This window comes from Heterocephalus glaber, unplaced genomic scaffold (genome assembly GCF_053883595.1).
Source record: "Heterocephalus glaber isolate CG9 unplaced genomic scaffold, H.glaber_assembly_v1.0 deba00000122, whole genome shotgun sequence".
NCBI classification, from domain to species: domain Eukaryota; kingdom Metazoa; phylum Chordata; class Mammalia; order Rodentia; family Bathyergidae; genus Heterocephalus; species Heterocephalus glaber.
In genome coordinates this window covers 65,029,456-65,045,929 of record NW_028258138.1, presented here as the reverse complement: position 1 = coordinate 65,045,929, position 16,474 = coordinate 65,029,456, and the positions used below count along the sequence as shown (strand labels likewise).

The window sequence follows — 16,474 nt, the reverse complement described above, 5'->3', positions numbered from 1 at the left end:
TTCAAGGTGATGCTTGCTTCCAGGAATGAATTTGGGAGTATTGCTTCCCTTTCAATTTCATTGAAGAGTTTAAACAGTAGTGGCATCAGTTCCTTTCTAAATGTCTTGTCGAATTCAGCTGTGAAGCCATCAGGGCCCGGGCTTTTCTTAGTTGATAAGTTTTTAATTACATTTTCAATTTCATTGGTTGATATTGGGTTGTTCAGAATTTTTATGTCTTTTTTGTTCAACTTTGGTAATTCATATGTATCTAGGAATCTGTCCATTTTTTCTGTGTTGTCCATCTTATTGGCGTATAGGTTCTGGAAGCAGGTATTGGTGATCCTTTGGATTTCTGCTGGGTCTGTTGTAATTTCACCCTTTCCATTCCTAATTGCATGGATTTGGGCCTTTTCTTTCCTTTTTCTGACAAAGTTGCCTAAATGTTTGTCAATTTTGTTGATTCTTTCGAAGAACCAACTCTTGGCTTCATTGATTTTTTGTATCATTCTCTTAGTCTCCATTGCATTGATTTCTCCTCTGATCTTTATAATTTCCTCCCTTGTATGAGCTTTGGGGTTGTCCTGCTCTTCTTTTTCTAGAAGCTTGAGGTTCAGCATCAGGTTGTTTAATTGGGCTCGTTCTGTTTTCCTAATATGCGTATTCACTGCTATGAATTTCCCTCATAAGACTGCTTTCATTGTCTCCGATAGATTCCGATATGTTGTATTGTCATTGTCATTTAATTGAAGGAACTGTCTGATTTCTTCTTTAATTTCCTGTGTGACCCATGGGTTATTCAGAAGTGTGTTGTTCAATTTCCATGTGTTTATGAAATTTTTTGACTTTCTTTTGCTATGGATCTCCAATTTCATTGCACTATGGTCTGATAATATACAGGGGATAACTTCAATTCCTTTGCACTTACTTAAACATGTTCTATGTGTGAGTATGTGGTCTATTTTGAGAATGACCCATGTGCAGCTGAGAAGAATGTGTATTCTGATTTTGTGGGGTGCAAGACTCTGTAAACATCTATTAAGTTCATTTGTTCAAGAGTTTGATTGAGTTCTAGTATTTCACTACTTATTTTTAATCTAGTTGATCTATCTATTTGTGACAGTGGGGTGTTGAGGTCCCCCACTACAATTGTATTAGTGCATATATGACTTTTCATGTCTGTTAGTATTTGTTTTATATAGTTGGGTGCACTAGTGTTTGGTGCATAGGCATTTATGATTGTCATCTCTTCCTCTTGCATTCTTCCCTTTACTTGGATGTAGTGTCCTTCTTCGTCTCTCTTAATCAGTGTTGGTTTGAAATCCACTTGATCTGCCAAGAGGATAGCTACTCCTGCTTTTTTTCGGGTTCCTGTCTCGTGGAGTATTGTTTTCAACCCTTTAAGTTTCAGTCTATGAATTTCCTTTTGAATTAACTGTGTTTCTTGTATGCAGCATATTGTTGGATTTTGCTTCTTGACCCATTCTGCCAGTCTGTTTCTTTTGATTGTTGAATTGAGACCTTTAACGTTGACGGTTATAACTGAAACGTATTGACTTGTCATTGCCATGACTTTTTCTTTTTGTTGGGCTCTCCCCCTTTGCATTGAATTTCTTGTCTTGCCAGATGGGTTCATTCTGCTTTGCTTCCTGGGGTTGTGATCCTTAATGTCTGTTCTTAGGATATTGTGTGAAATTTTTTGGAGTGCTGGTTTGGTATTAATGAAGTTCCTGAGGTGCTCTTTGTCATGAAAGTATCTTATTTCTCCATCCATTTTGAAAGATAGTTTTGCAGGGTACATCAGTCTGGGTTGGAGGCTGTTTTCTTTTAGGGCTTGGAATATGTCACTCCAAGCTCTTCTTGCCTTGATGGTTTGTGTTGAGAAGTCTGCTGTGATTCTGATGGGCTTTCCTTTGTATGTGATTTGTTTCTTTTCTCTGACTGCTTGGAGAACTTTGTTTTTCTGTTGAGTTTCTGGAATCTTAACAATTATATGCCTATGTGTAGATTTTTTTTGATCAAGGCTATTTGGAGTCCTATATGCCTCACTTATCTGTATGTCAAGTTCTTTTCCCCTGTTTGGGATGTTTTCTGCTATTATTTCTGTGAAGAGATTTTTTATGTCATCTCCACTCTCTCCTGTTTCTTCCTTGAGCCCAATCAGTCTTATGTTATTCTTCTTTGCATCATCTAGCAGCTGCTGGATTGATTTCTCATGTTCCCTTATAATTTTGAAATAATTTTTCTTTTCCTGGTCACTAGTTGCAATCTTATCTTCTATATGTGAAATTCTGTCCTCACATTGCCTCATCCTGCTGTGTAGACTTTCAGTGGAGTTTTTCATGTCTTGGAAATCTATTTGCATCTGTTTTATGGATTCCATTTGTTTCTTATGTTGGGATTCCATCATGTTCCTGAGCTCCTCTCTAGATTTATTAATCATGTCTTGCACTAGGGGCCCAATTTCTCCTGTTATCTGAGAAATTATTTCTGATTTCGTTTTTTCCAGATCCCCTTTTGTTTCCAGTTCAGTGGGTCCAGGTGGTTGAGTATCAGAGTGTTCCATCTCATTTCCCTTTGGGGTTGCTCTAGGTGATCTGGAAGTCTGGTTTCGAGACTTATTTATGTGTTTTCTCATTTCGACTGGGGCAGGGAGCTGTTAACGCCTCCATGGATTACCTCCTCTGAGCTGGGTTAGGTGGGACAGGGGCCTGGAGCAGCAGGAGCGATAGTGGCCGGGAAGCCCCTTCCTCTGGACCAGGAGCAGTGGGATGACAGCTCAGAAGCCCCTCCCTCTGGGGCGGGAGCGGTGGGAGTGATGGTGGCCTGGAACCCCCTTCCTCTGGGCCAGGAGCAGTGGGCCAGGAGCAGCGGGACAGAAGGTGGCCCAAAAGCCCTTTCCTCTGCTCTGGGAGCAGCGGGAGGGATGGTGACTGGGAAGCACCTTCCTCTCGACCAGGAGCAGTGGGACGAAGGCTCAGAAGGCCCTACCTCTGGGCCGGGAACAGAGGGACTCAGTACCTTGGTCTGGTGGTGTGGTGTCCGCTGCGTTTTTGTAGTGTGGAACCAGGTGGCTGCCTGTCTGCAGCCGGGTGATTTGGTATCTTCCGTGGGACTCAGGAACTAGGCAGGGCGTGCACAGACCTTCCTTTGTGTAGCAGGCTGAATCGTCATGTTCTGTGGGACTCAGGACCTCGGTAGGGCATGGGCAGACCTGCCTGTCTGCAGCGGGGTGATTCGGCGTCTTCCGCGCCTCTCCTTAGTTTTATAAGGAAATTAAACAGTCTTTCAGAATGACTGTACCATTTTTCATTCCTACCAGTAATGAATAAAAGTTCCTGTTGTTTCACATCCTTGCCAGCATTTGGTTTTTTCAGTGTTCTGAATTGTGGCCATTCAAATAGATGTATGATGGTAACCCATTGTTTTAGATTCCTTTTTTTTTGATGGCTTAGGGTGTATAGCACCTTTCTTATGCTTATTTGCCATCTGTGTATCTTCTTTGATGAGATGTCTGGTAAGCTTTCTGCTCCACTTTTTAATAAGTTTGTTTGCTTTCTTATTGTTGAGTTTTAAGAGATCTTTGCATTTTTGCATGTCTCCTGAAAGTATTTTCTCCCTGTTTATGGCTTGTTTTATCCTAATAATGTCTTTCCCAGAGAAGAAAGTTTTGATTTTAATGAAGTCCAGTTATCAGTTCTTCCTTTTATGGATCATGCCTTTGATGTTTTATCTAAAAAATCATTGGCATACCCAAAGTTATGTAGATTTTTTTCTATGTTATCTTTTGGAGTTTTGCATTTTACATTTAGGTCTGTGAATCATTTTGAATTAATTTTTGTGAAGGGAGTAAGGTCTGTGTCTTCATTCATTATTTTGTTTCATATATGAATTTCTAGTTGTTCCAGCACTGTTGGTTGAAAAGACTTGTCTTTGATACATTGCATTGCCTCCTATTATGTTAGACATCAGATAACTAGGTTTATCTGCATCTATTTTTGGCCTCTGTACTCTTCTACATTGATATATTTGTCTATTCTTTTGCCAGTACCACCCTATCTTGATTACCTGTAGCTTTTCCAACTTTGTTTTTCTCTTTTAATTGCATGTTGGATATTTTATGTTTTTTGCTTCTCCATATACAATTTAGAATCAGTCTATTAATGTTCACAAAATACCTTTATTGGACTTTGATTGCAATTGTATTGAATCTACAGATGTGTTTGGAAAAGAATCCGTTTTTCCTTATCACTTTAGGACCTTATTACAGGATCAAATTGCCCTGTAACATACCAATGTAGGAATCAATATAATAACTGTATAACTTCTATAGTTCTGACAGTCAATGAGGGTTAAATCAGTTCTCATTACTGAGTTTTACATCCACAGATTCAACCAATTGCTGATAAAAATATTTGGAAAAAATCACATCTGTACTAAACATGTAAGACATGTAAAACAACTGCTTACATACCATTTACATTGTATTAGATGGTATAAGTCATGTAGAGATGATTGAAAATATACAGGAGGTTGTATATAGGTCATAGCAAATACTGGACTATTTTACATTTGAACCTGAGTATCTGCAGGTTTTATTTGTGGGGGTTATGAAACTATTGCAGATAGGTAAGTTAATTAGATATCTTGTATGCAGTTAGACAGAACTACACCTCCAGGAGCCAACACAGCAAGGAACCAACATGGAGAACAATTGAAGCACATTCACTGGTTAGCATTATAAAAAGAAGAGGCACTACTTATCCTAGAGATAGATTGCAGTGATTGATATTCTAAATGGGAAATTCCTTGTATGTGACTTGTTTTCCCATTTGATCCCCATTTAATCAATATTACTTGGTGACTGTACTTGTAATCTTATTGGTTGGTTGTGGTTTTGTCCCACCTTATGCCCACCTTGTAAATTTCCATTGGGTCTTATAGTTCTGTCCCACTTTGTACCCTTCTCACCACATGGCTTTGGTGTATAAAACATCTTTGAACCATGGGGTGGGTGGGCAACCCACTTTCCTGTCCCCCTTCTGTCTCTCTTAGGCAGAAGCTTTCTTTCTCCCAATAAATTTTTCCTACTCTTAACCCCTGTTGTTTCTAGAACTCATTCTTCGATTTTAGAGAACATGAACTCGTGTTTTGGATATCTAGTAGGTATGGGAGTTACATCTCTTCCCCCTATATCAAAACCAATTCCCCATGAATAACTTGAGAAAACTGTTGCTTCACCTGATGGTGTGGTTAACTGAACTTTTCCATCTCCATTTCCTGCAAGGAAGAGTGTATCTAGAGTTCCACAAAACATGAACAATGTACTGTGTACTGTGTCTGGCACAGTATTTAGTAGAGCGTGCACATACGAGAGAAGTATTGAGATGTCCTACATTTTTCACTGAGCCAAAATATTTTTTCCTGTTTTAAATTCAGGTTCTTAAGTTGTTACATTACATTGCTTTTGATTTCTGTTTGTAAAAATTAAATATTGTCTTCTTGTTCTCCTTGGATTAAAAAAAAGCAAAACAAAGTAAAATACCTGGAAATTTATTTTAAAAAGGCAGCACCTAAAACTAATTTTAATCAATTTGTCAAACTGTTAGGGTTATGTGCTTTTTTAATTGGCATGTTTCTTCATACATTTGAATAAAGCTTCAGAGAAACAACAGAACAGTAGTAGAAAAACAGAACTGTCAGGCAGAAGATCAAGGGATAAGACGTGCCAGTACCTTGAGCACACCGAATATATTTTAGAAACGCTTTTCTACAGACATGTGACGAGAAGTAGCAGTCCGTTAACTTTGGTGTGGGTTTATGTCCTTTTAAGCAACCATTCTTGAAGAGGGTAAGTGGCTCTTGCTGCAATAGAATAGTATTGGGTTTACAGAGAAACCAGAGGATTTGGACTCTTGGCCTCCTACTAGAGTTTTCTCAGGGTAGCTTGAACAGTGTTATGGGTAGACATTGTCTTCTAATTTCTGTGTTGTAGGCTACACTTGGAAATAGTTTAAAAATATTGGTCTCTGTTGTGAACATGGTCCTGGATTTTCATGGCATTCTAAAAGATTTTTGGTAATCAGGTGAATATATAGTTGATCTATAAGCTGTATACTGAAGTAGTTAAGATACTTTTTAATTGATAATTAGTTCTAAACAAAGGAATTGCCACTTACATAGTAGGCTGTTCTTTTTTTTCATTAAGTTTATTGGTACATTTTAGGTATATGTTATGATCACATTCATCATTGGGAATTTGTACCTGTACATGATATATCTTGGTTAGGCAATTTTTTGCGTTTGTTTTTTTTGGTACTGGGGATTGAACTCGGGTCTTTGCGCTTGCGCAGCAGGTGGCGAAACCACTGAGCTAAATCCCCAGCCCAGGCAATTTTTGATAATACAAAAAATATAGTCTAATTTTTTAAGCACAGTAATACACTGGATTATGTAAAAAATAATTTTAGTTAGTATTATTGGTGTCCAAATGCAGAGTTGGAATAAATCAGATGCACTCTTTTATTTTTGTGTAAATTTTTTTCAGAATAATTTGCCTCTACTGTTCCTGAGTTCTATTTAAATGACACATAGCCAAACTGTATAGAAACATGTTAAGGAAGGTGGGTATTGAGGTAGATGCAGTACTAGAACAAGGTATGAGTTGTCAGAGTCTAGTTTTGTTTGTTTGTTTAAAGAGGGTTAAGGAGAGCAGCTTGAAATAGTTCTGTTTTCTATCATCATTCTATAATTGCAAATACTATATATCACTTAAGGCAGAAAGGCAGTTGGGAGTTAGCAAAGGACATGGGCAACCTGTGACAAGGTGATGAGCACTATTATAATAACAGCCTTATTTTGAGCTAGCATGTGAAAAAAATGGTTAGAGGTATCAAAGAAAAACATTTTTTTCCTTTAAGTAAGGTTTATTTAGAAGCATTGCTTATTTCCCCCTCCTAATAAAAGATCAAGGAGTATCTGCTGTAGTTTCACATCTATATTCTGTGAAATCTTCTGCTTATGATGGTAGCTCCTTATGAGATTTATTTTTGTCATAGTATACTATGTACTATATTTGTTGCACCTGTTCATACAGAATACATTGCATTGTGATGTTTGTATAGCTTGCTTCAAAGAAGCCAATCTGCCTTCTTCTAGAGAACTAGCCTGTTAGTAACTTGATTAAAGTTAATTTTGTTTTTGTCTGCAATTTTGTATATAGTTTTGATTTATTTACTAAGCAATGATTTTTTTCCTTGAAATCATCAGTTTTGCCTCAGATCAGTTTCCTATTGTATGGAGTCTGTTTCTTACAGAGCCTTCCCTAAGACTTCTCTGACTTTAAAATCATTACTAGGCTTTTGTCAGAGCAGATTTGTTGACATTCTTCTCACATTAAAAAAATAAATTTAAAAGATTGCACAAATAAGCTGTACATTTCACTATTTCCTGTTAATATGCAAAAAATGTATTTATGATAATTACACATACTGTGTGCCAGAACTGAAACAATACATTTCTCATAATGGAGCATAAATAAAGAAGGTGGAGCCAGCTGCTCTGAAACTGTTTATTTGCAAGCAGTAATGATATATAGAATATACCTTTTTCACTCTGTTAGTCTGGCAGTACTGAACCTGTTGCTGCATTACACGAGTTGCATTTTGCTGGATAGGGGAAGGAGAGCTGTCTGCTGTCTGGTAGGAGGGCTTTGTCTGTGCCTTTCTCTCTCTCTTTCTGTTTTTCTTTCTCTCTCTCCTCTCTTTCACTGGCTTGCTTGCTCTGTCTCTGTCTCTGTCTCTCTCTCTCTGCCCCCTCCCTCTCTTGCTCTCTCTCTCTCTTCCCGTCTCTGTGGTTTGTAAGGTAGGTTGCAGTGTGTGTATATACACAACATCAAGAGCAGGAAAATGGACTCATTAGGGAGGCAGGCAGTCATTACCACTCACACTGTACTTCCAGGGAGACACCGATTATGAGAAGAGAAACAGCGCTGGGGAAGAAGGTAGGGCAGACAACTTTCATAAAAAAAAAATATCCTGCTGCCTCAGTCCCCCCTCTGTCTACCATCTCCTTTAGTCTCAAATGCTTTTATTCTTTCTTCCTTGAATTTTAATTTCCATATTTATATTTGACAGAGCTAATGCTAGCTTAAAATCTGGAACATCTATAGGAGGCCTAGCCTATAGTAATTTTCTTCATACTTGTTTAAGGGTGTGACCTTGTGATTCAGTTTTATTACTTTAAAAATAATTACAGAAAAACCTATTTTTCTCACAAAAGTAGCAAATAAATCAGAATCTTTCACTCTTTTAAAACAAACTCCTCCGTATGTTTGTCTCTTTGCTTTTCTAGTCTGTTTATACAATTCCATCTGTCTGTCTATATATCATGTTGTCCTTATTTATTGCTAACTAGGTTTTGTTAGTTATTTGCCAATGAGTTTTAGCTGCAGTGCCAGTGTGGGTATTACTAAAGTGAGACTTTTGTTCTTTGTTTTACATTGAAGTGTAAAGTCCATATTTACAGTTTATATCCTTGAAGCAGGTTGAATACTTATGCCAGCATGTTTATGTGATGGCATTGGGCATAAGGTGAGGGGTAGTTATTGAGGGTGGGTAATAATCAAGTATTTATTTTTGTCATCACATATAGAAATATTGCATCTGGGAGATATATTTTATAAAAAAAAGATACTGTTTTCTAACTTTTACAGATGGACTTCTACATTTATAGGGATATCACTGTGGTTAGAAGAATGCAAACTTTCTTGACAAGTAGTTTTTATCCTAAGACAGTTTCCTTTTAGTATGTTACTGTTTATTTATGCTTAGGGAGGGAGGAGTGGGGGACTGGCCATCTTTTTACAAAGTAGAAGCTATGAAGTGTATCAGGCCATTTCGTGCAACAACTGTGAGTATTCATTTAACATTTTGGGAACCATAAATAATGTATTTGTTATTTCAAATATAGTTTTAAGGTGCTTTTTGCTCTGTTTTACTTTTGTCTTTTTATGGTGGGAAAGTTGTTTCAAACTAGCTTATATTGTTGAGGAGTTTTCCCAGAATAGTATTCCTCAAAATTTAATGGAGTTGTTGAATACAGTTACTTTGAAATAGATTTTTAGTAGTATTTTATTTGGATTTCTCTGAAAGTAAAACTGCTAATTATTTGATAAAAATTCAGTAAGATAAAGTGACACATAAATATTTACAGCATATACAGTACATAGGCAGTGATAGAAAATGGATGGTATCTGTGGAGATCTTTGGTAATAACAATCACCTTTTTTGTAATAAATTATTTAATATAAGTGGCAGACTTTTTTCCTTCTCTTAATTCCATTAGGCCTCTCTGACAACACAAAGAAGCCCATAAAGCAATATTCTTAACCCACCTGGGACTCTAGAGCAGATTCTCAAACACATTCTCAAGGTCCAAACCTAGTAAAATGTTTATTTAAAATCCATTATTCCAAGAGGGTGGTGAACTTTTACTGCTAAAAGTCTCTTTTTACCTCTTCTTTTAAAAAATTCATACTTAGACTTTTAATTTATTTCCTAAACTATCTTTTGAGCTGGAAATGCCAGCTTTTACCAAAATTAGTACAAATACAAAGTATACTTTATCATGTCCTGTCAAAGATTCTACTCCCAAAGGTCTAGGGGGAATTTTGGGAGAAGTCTTTTGGAAGTGTGTATTAATATGGTACACAGAATGATATGATTTCTTCCATTTCAAAAATTTGTTTCAAAACTAATAGGTCAAAAGTGTGCATGTCTCATGCACCTGTCATTTACTTTATTTCCATTTGAGAACTACCCAAAATTTGATTCTTTTTTTCAAAAGACATCTTTCATATATCTCATGACCAGTCATTCTCTTTTTTTGTACACATGTATGGAAATATTGGCATGCATTTATGTGGGTTTATGCACAGAATCTGATGCGTGTATGGATATATCTATGTGTGGTGAAATTCTTTGCAGACATTTCTAAAAATTTCACATTAAGTATATTTAATCACAAACAAAAAATGGAGAGGCTGTCAATAGAAAATAAAAATTTCTTTTAACCTTCTATAAAGAATAAAAGCAAGTCTTTTGAAAGATGACTAAAAGAATTAGTCATTTTTGTGGTGGTTTTAATTTTTAGAATGTGTACATGTTTTCTTTTGCATTGTAATTGTTAGCCTTCAGTAGATCTAAAATATTTTTAGTATAAAAATACTCTTGCCCTTTTCTGAGAGGGACAGTCCCAATCTAAATACACCAGGACATTGTAAAATGTGCATAAGTAAACTTAAAATCAGTGTGCTCGGCTGTATAGGGATTTGGAAAGCTGAAAGGCTTGCATCACAGGAGGGCTATAGTGTGCCAGAAAAATTCATTAACCAGCCTTGCTGATTATGGTGGGCTCTTCCTGTTAGCACATGAAATGTGCCTGTTTAGATCGCTGAAGTCTTGGTCAGGTCACTGTGTGTTTCATTTTAATGTTGGAGCAGACAGTTATCTAACACACCCACATGAGGAAGTGCTCTAAAGCAGTTATTTCATGCTTTTCCATGCCCTGTAGCTAAAACAATTTGGTTCTGAGTGACGTATATGTGCTTTGTAACTCCTATCCGATGAAAATCAGCTTTGGCTCTTTGAAAAGGACCAAAACAGCGGAATACCAAGCAGTATAATTCATGTGCTAAGCACATGCCAGTTTATACTTTTTAATTTTTTTAACTTAAGGAGTAAATCACTATATTTTTAATATAAAGACTAGTGCTTTCCTGGATCTTACTCTTTGGGATTTCAAAAATTGCAAATACTTTTCCTTCTTTATATTTTTCTGAAAAAGACTATATTCATCAGAAGGATAGCAGCTGCATACTTTCCCCTTGAAATATTAACAAATAAATGGCATTCCTGTTTATTTATCTATTTTTGAATTTTAATGATTAGTCCTTGTGCTAATTAACAAATTCCTGTATTCATAAAATCTGGCACTACATAAATATCCACTTGTGTGATTATCTACACATGTTCTGGCTTTCTATAAATATAGAAACCATCAGTGGTTGTGTTCATAGACTTGCCCAACCCTGAGTAGTGGCTGGTCATGCTGCCACATAGGAAGCCAAATTCAGGTCCTAAGCAAATGTGTTGCCCCAGGGTCTGGCAAGGTGTGTGGAAGCAGCATCTGGCTCATATTGCTAACTAGTGATCTTTTCTGGCAGAGGAAGGACTGGTGTTTTGTTGACAGTCTTTGAATGCTGCTAGTTCTAGCTTTCTCAGCCCAAAGTGTGGCCTCTTAAGTATAAATGTTGAAATGTTGAAAGTGGGCATTGAATGTGACTTATCTGGGAGGTGGCTTTAGAAATGTTTTAATAAAGTATGGTTTTTAATAGAAAATATGCCTAACTGAACTTTTATGAAAGAAGTAAAATAGTATGCCCATCCTAACTTCCTTAAGTAACAAGGATCTAAGATAGCATAGAAAGCACAGAGCAATGAAAAGAAAAATCTAGATATTTTCATTTGTATGGCCACATAACTATTAAAAGCAAATATGAAAATCAGATGTTAACTTACATAGGAACAGTTTATCCTACATCAAGGACAAACTAGCAATTGTGCAATTGTATACCTGCAGGAGTTATTAAAAGTAGAAATCAATCCTTTTAAATGATTTCTTATATTTTGTAAGCCATTTTAGTTATTTTAGACAATTACTGTTTGCAAAGGGTCAGCATTAGCCACTTAATACCTTACTTTAAAACTTCAAATTTAGTATTCATAGATATCTTATAAAACTTGAAATTTGTAATTTTCTTGAAAACATGTTTCATACATTTTCATTGGTTAAATATTTTCTAGAATTTTGCAGAATTACTGAGAACTATAGCCAGTACAAAATAGCTAAGAAGGTCCTTTTTATTCTTTCCCAAACCCTGAAGGCAATAGCTATATCCTAGAAGTTCTAGAGAATACCTGAATTTATGTTTTCCTGTTATATAGTCTACAATTAATCATCAAATAATATTGATGCCAATTATGTTTAATGTATCAATGTTTAATATATCAAAAGTATCTTTCATCTTTCTTGTAATCTCAGCATAGGCAAGTTTCTGTGTGTGCGGGAAGAAATAAGGCCATCTATTTTTACTATCATGTATGTAGTAACCACTACAGCAGATGTTGAAAACGGCATTTAAGCATTTATAAGAAAAAAGGGCTTTTCTGCCACTCTAGCTATTCAGCTGTAATAATGAATAAGTGGTGTGCTAACTGTGGAAAAATTATGCTCGACTTTGGCTTCATAACCTCTCTTCTACTCCAGGATCAAGCCTTTGGTGATTCCACAGTTCACTTGAAAGTACTCAGCTTGAGGACATGGAGCTTGCCTTTCTGGAAATCTTGATACTCAACTGAAACTCCAGCTGGGTGTTTTCTAGTTGCGTTAACCAAATCGGTTCTTACATGACTCCCTTGACTTAGTCAAGTTAGCTTCTGACTGCCAAGTGAGAATAATGAGACATGGAGCATTATAAGGTCATTGACCCATTTCTCAGATGAAAACTGAATAAATACAATTAATTCTGAATAGCCTGTCTTAACTTTGAAACTCTGATGAAAAGGATTAATATATTTTTTCTTGATACCAGGCATACTTTCTGGTGTTAAATATTTCTGTCTCAATGTGATGAATTTACCATTCATACTCTACATTAGGCACTTAAATGTTAAGAATTTATTGGAAAAGTTTTCATATTATATTACTAATGTTAAGATTTGTATTCAGTAAATATAAAATTAGATAATGGAGTTTGGGGCTTTTGGATCTTAAAAGGGTGAAACTATATACTGAAGCTATCAATGTAGAAATATGAATCTTAGCCATAGTAGTATTATTTTGTTCTTAGGGAAATTGTTCCAATTTTAGTGTATGTGCTGCCGAAGAGAGCACCTTAGGGAAATTGTTAACGTAATCTTTTTTGAATCCACAATTCTGTCTTAACTTTTAGAGGGATTTATTTTTCAACTAAATTAGCTTGGATATTGACTATTTTTACCTTTCCTTTTAACATGTTTGGTGAATGACAATTATAATCAAATTGCGATTTGTTGCTGCAATTCCTTTTATAGTATGAGCTTCTTTCAAGTAAATGAAATATTATTGAAAGAATTTAAGGAGTGTTATCAGTTTTTTCAGATACCAAGTTAAAGCTTAATAAAAGTCTATTACTGGGGACGAGGATTTGGCTCAGTGATTCCGCCACCTGCCTCTCAAGTGCAAGGTCCGGAGTTCGATCACTGGTACCAAAAAAAAAATCTATTACTAGTAGAAAGCTGTGAATATTCTAGCTGTATAATTTTTTAGTTGATGTATGTACATGTATGGAAACTATATGACTATCAGTATAAACAAAAACAACTTATGTAGACATCAAGATATTTATTTAAATTCTGAGAGTATGTTCCTTTCACTGTTTATATAGAAATGAGGCAAGTATTGTCATAATGGTGACTTTATACTATTTTTGTCTATTGGTTTTCCCTCCTTTTAGTACTAGACACACTAAAATTTTTCTTGGCCTAATAAAAATAGGTTCTGCACATTTTTACTAATGTCTCCATTTTCTTGGTTATTTGTACCTTGGCTTTAGATAAGACAAAAATAACTGGAATAGTTCTTTCGGTTACTCCAATCAGCAGTGATCTTTATTTCCTCATTTCATTTGTAGAAAGGAGAAGAGTAAAGATGATTAAGAAGCAAGTAGAGGTAAGTTGAGAAAAGTAGTGCTGAAGGTGGAGGAGATAGTGTTTTTGAAGTGTCTTAAGTTTAGAAGCTTAAAGAAAGACTTTCTCTTTTTAACCTCACATAAAAGCCATTTAAACTATTTGTACAATATTAGCTTTTCCATTTGTCTAAAGCAGATCTCGATCTCTTGTGCAGCCCAAAACAGATTCCAGTGGTACCACCAAAAGATGATCATAGAAGAAAAAGTGAAAGCATCTCAAATATGTGGTATATCCATTTCCAGGTTTTCTTCATACCTTTTTCCCTTTAATCCTTGAGTTTGGAGTGGTGAACAGATTTTCGTAGTTGGTGGACAGATTTCATTTGTTTTGATAAAAGCCCTTCTTAACAAAGTATTCCCAAAACATGCACACAAAACAAATAGCATCATGAGCTGAATTAAAATGAAGTGATCGACTGAATAAGTTTGTTTCCTCACTTAAGAAAAATTCTAAGCTTTCCATCCGCTGAAATGGGTTCAGGTTTCATTTTAAATAAGAGCTTTCTGAAACTGGTTTTGTACAGCAATTTTGAACACCATTTCTTGCCCATTTAGCTACTTTGATTTCTAAATGTTGAATGAACATGAATAATTCTTTAGTTTAAAGATAATATTCTTAACATACTCAGATATGTCCATGGATATGAAAATGTACTAGGAACTCTACATATAGTTTCATTTATATGAATTAAGCATGAAAATATATGAATAAAAGTTTTAGAAATTATTTTCGTGGTGTATTGAGAGAAAGTATGATATAGTACAAAAAGCACTTCATTTCGAATCAGAAGGTATTAATTAATGCCCAAAAGGATGTAAAGTGGATAAATCTGGAGGCCTGCTTTCCGGTTCTGACTGGGTAACTTTGAGTAAACATAATCTCTCTGTTCATCAGTTTTCTTGCCTGTAAAATAAGAGGACAGTTCCTTTTTAAGTAAAGAATGTATGTTTTCTTTTTATGTGGTTATATGTATAGATAGACCTTCTATTTTCTACTTTGAAGTTATAAATGTATGGGGAGAAGTTTAGATTGATAAAGATGGAAAAATAAAGGGCGCCTAAGCACTTTAATTTTCAGATGGTTGTTCTCTATGTAAGTAGATGTCATAGTATATTATTGGATCTATTTAATGATTCAATGAATTCAATAAACGAAAAACTGATGTTTGTCAGACAGACTTCATTACCTATAGATGGTTTAATAAAGGCTGCTTTTAACTAAGAGAAGTGCAACACAGTTACAATGGCTCCACTCCTCCCCACTGGCCACTAGATGGAGAGGTGGTCCACGTCCATAGCTTGCTGGTGGTGAAGAGCTCACTTCGGAGTTTTTACTGGCAAATCTCAAGTGTATGCCTTTGAACACTTTTATGAACACAGAAATGACATTTTGGAGAAGCCATCAGAGAATATGTTCTCTTCTCTAAAGGCATGATGTGATATTCATAAAATGCAAAATGATTTGCTCCTCGTTAGGCCACTATTAATGCAGGCAGTCCTAGGATAAGGCCAGTATTACAACTCTGGTTTTAGTTGTCACAATAGGGCTTTTGCCTCTTTCTAATTTGTCCATTTAGAAAGGGCCCTGAAATGAATGTCAGCACGACAGTGCCACCTTGTGTTCCTGTTGCTGTGTGAGTAACTGATACATCAGACAGTGAAAAGGAAAGAATAAGACATGTATAAAATTTTTGCCAACTCTTTTAAACTCTGATTTTGCAGCAATTGTGTAGAAGTTCCATAAAATTTTTAGTGTGTTTGGCAATTCTTATTACTCAAGGAAAAATTAGGATATGTTTACTTTACCCCTTCTCATACCAGTGCATATTAAAAATCCTTTAAAAATTCTAGACACAAAGATTTATATAACTTTGAAATGGCGATAGAGGAAGCAAGGATTGTTAGAGATTTTCACCCAATTCTTACCACTTACAAAAACCCCAGTTCAGTCATTCCAGACAGAGAGGTACTCCTTCCTTCAAATTTTAATGGCAGATTTGATATGCATATCCTGGTAATGCTACTTCTCACATTGTATTGCCATTGTTTCTAAGAATATATTTCAACTGAGCCTTGAGCTCAAGGATCATGTTTGTGTCTTATTAATTCTTTTGCCTCCAGTATCTCCTATGGCATTTATCACAAAGTCACTCAAATGTTTGAAGTCTGAATGAATGATCATGTCTTGTGTGCAACATGTGTACAGCATTCTCATTTGTCATATATATATATGTTTAGATACATATTTTATATATTAATTATATATATTTGATATAAGTTTGTATATATGTCTGAGTTTTAAATAAGTTTAGAGCATTTTCTCTTTGGCAAAACACTTTCTGATACCACCTCATTTCAAAACAAACATACCTTTATAAATTTACTTTCTTTCATGTTAAAATGACCTTTTTCTCTTATTGATTAGAAAGGTAACACTTTACTTATTCATGAATGTGTACTGCAGTTGATTTTGGAGGAAAGATACTTAACTTTTAATTCTAGCTTTACAACAGAGTTGCTGTTATTAGATAAAATACTTCATCTTCCTTGCTTTCCTTCCTATCCATAAAATTAGTGGACTGGAAAAGTTGATCTAAAGGTTTTGGCTGAGGGACTGAGGCATTTTGTAGGGACTGGAGTCATGTTAGTATTATTCTAGTTGTATATTTGGTTTCTCACTTTTTAAAGTATCATTATAGCTAAAGA

At 35.5% G+C, this 16,474-nt stretch overlaps 1 protein-coding gene across 29 annotated transcripts in view; it reads left to right on the top strand.

The window, feature by feature from the left end:
- Positions 1 to 16,474, top strand: part of Zbtb20 (zinc finger and BTB domain containing 20) — an 865,938-nt gene that overhangs the window by 45,468 nt on the left and 803,996 nt on the right. For 13 of the 29 annotated variants that reach the window (XM_087208776.1, XM_087208733.1, XM_087208760.1 and 10 more), the window contains exon 1: positions 2,502 to 7,981. The exons of the other annotated variants lie outside the window; for them this stretch is intronic. The gene's annotated coding sequence lies outside the window, so the exon portion shown is untranslated. Of the gene's footprint in view, positions 1 to 2,501; positions 7,982 to 16,474 lie in introns of those variants that run through there. 29 annotated transcript variants of the gene reach the window in all.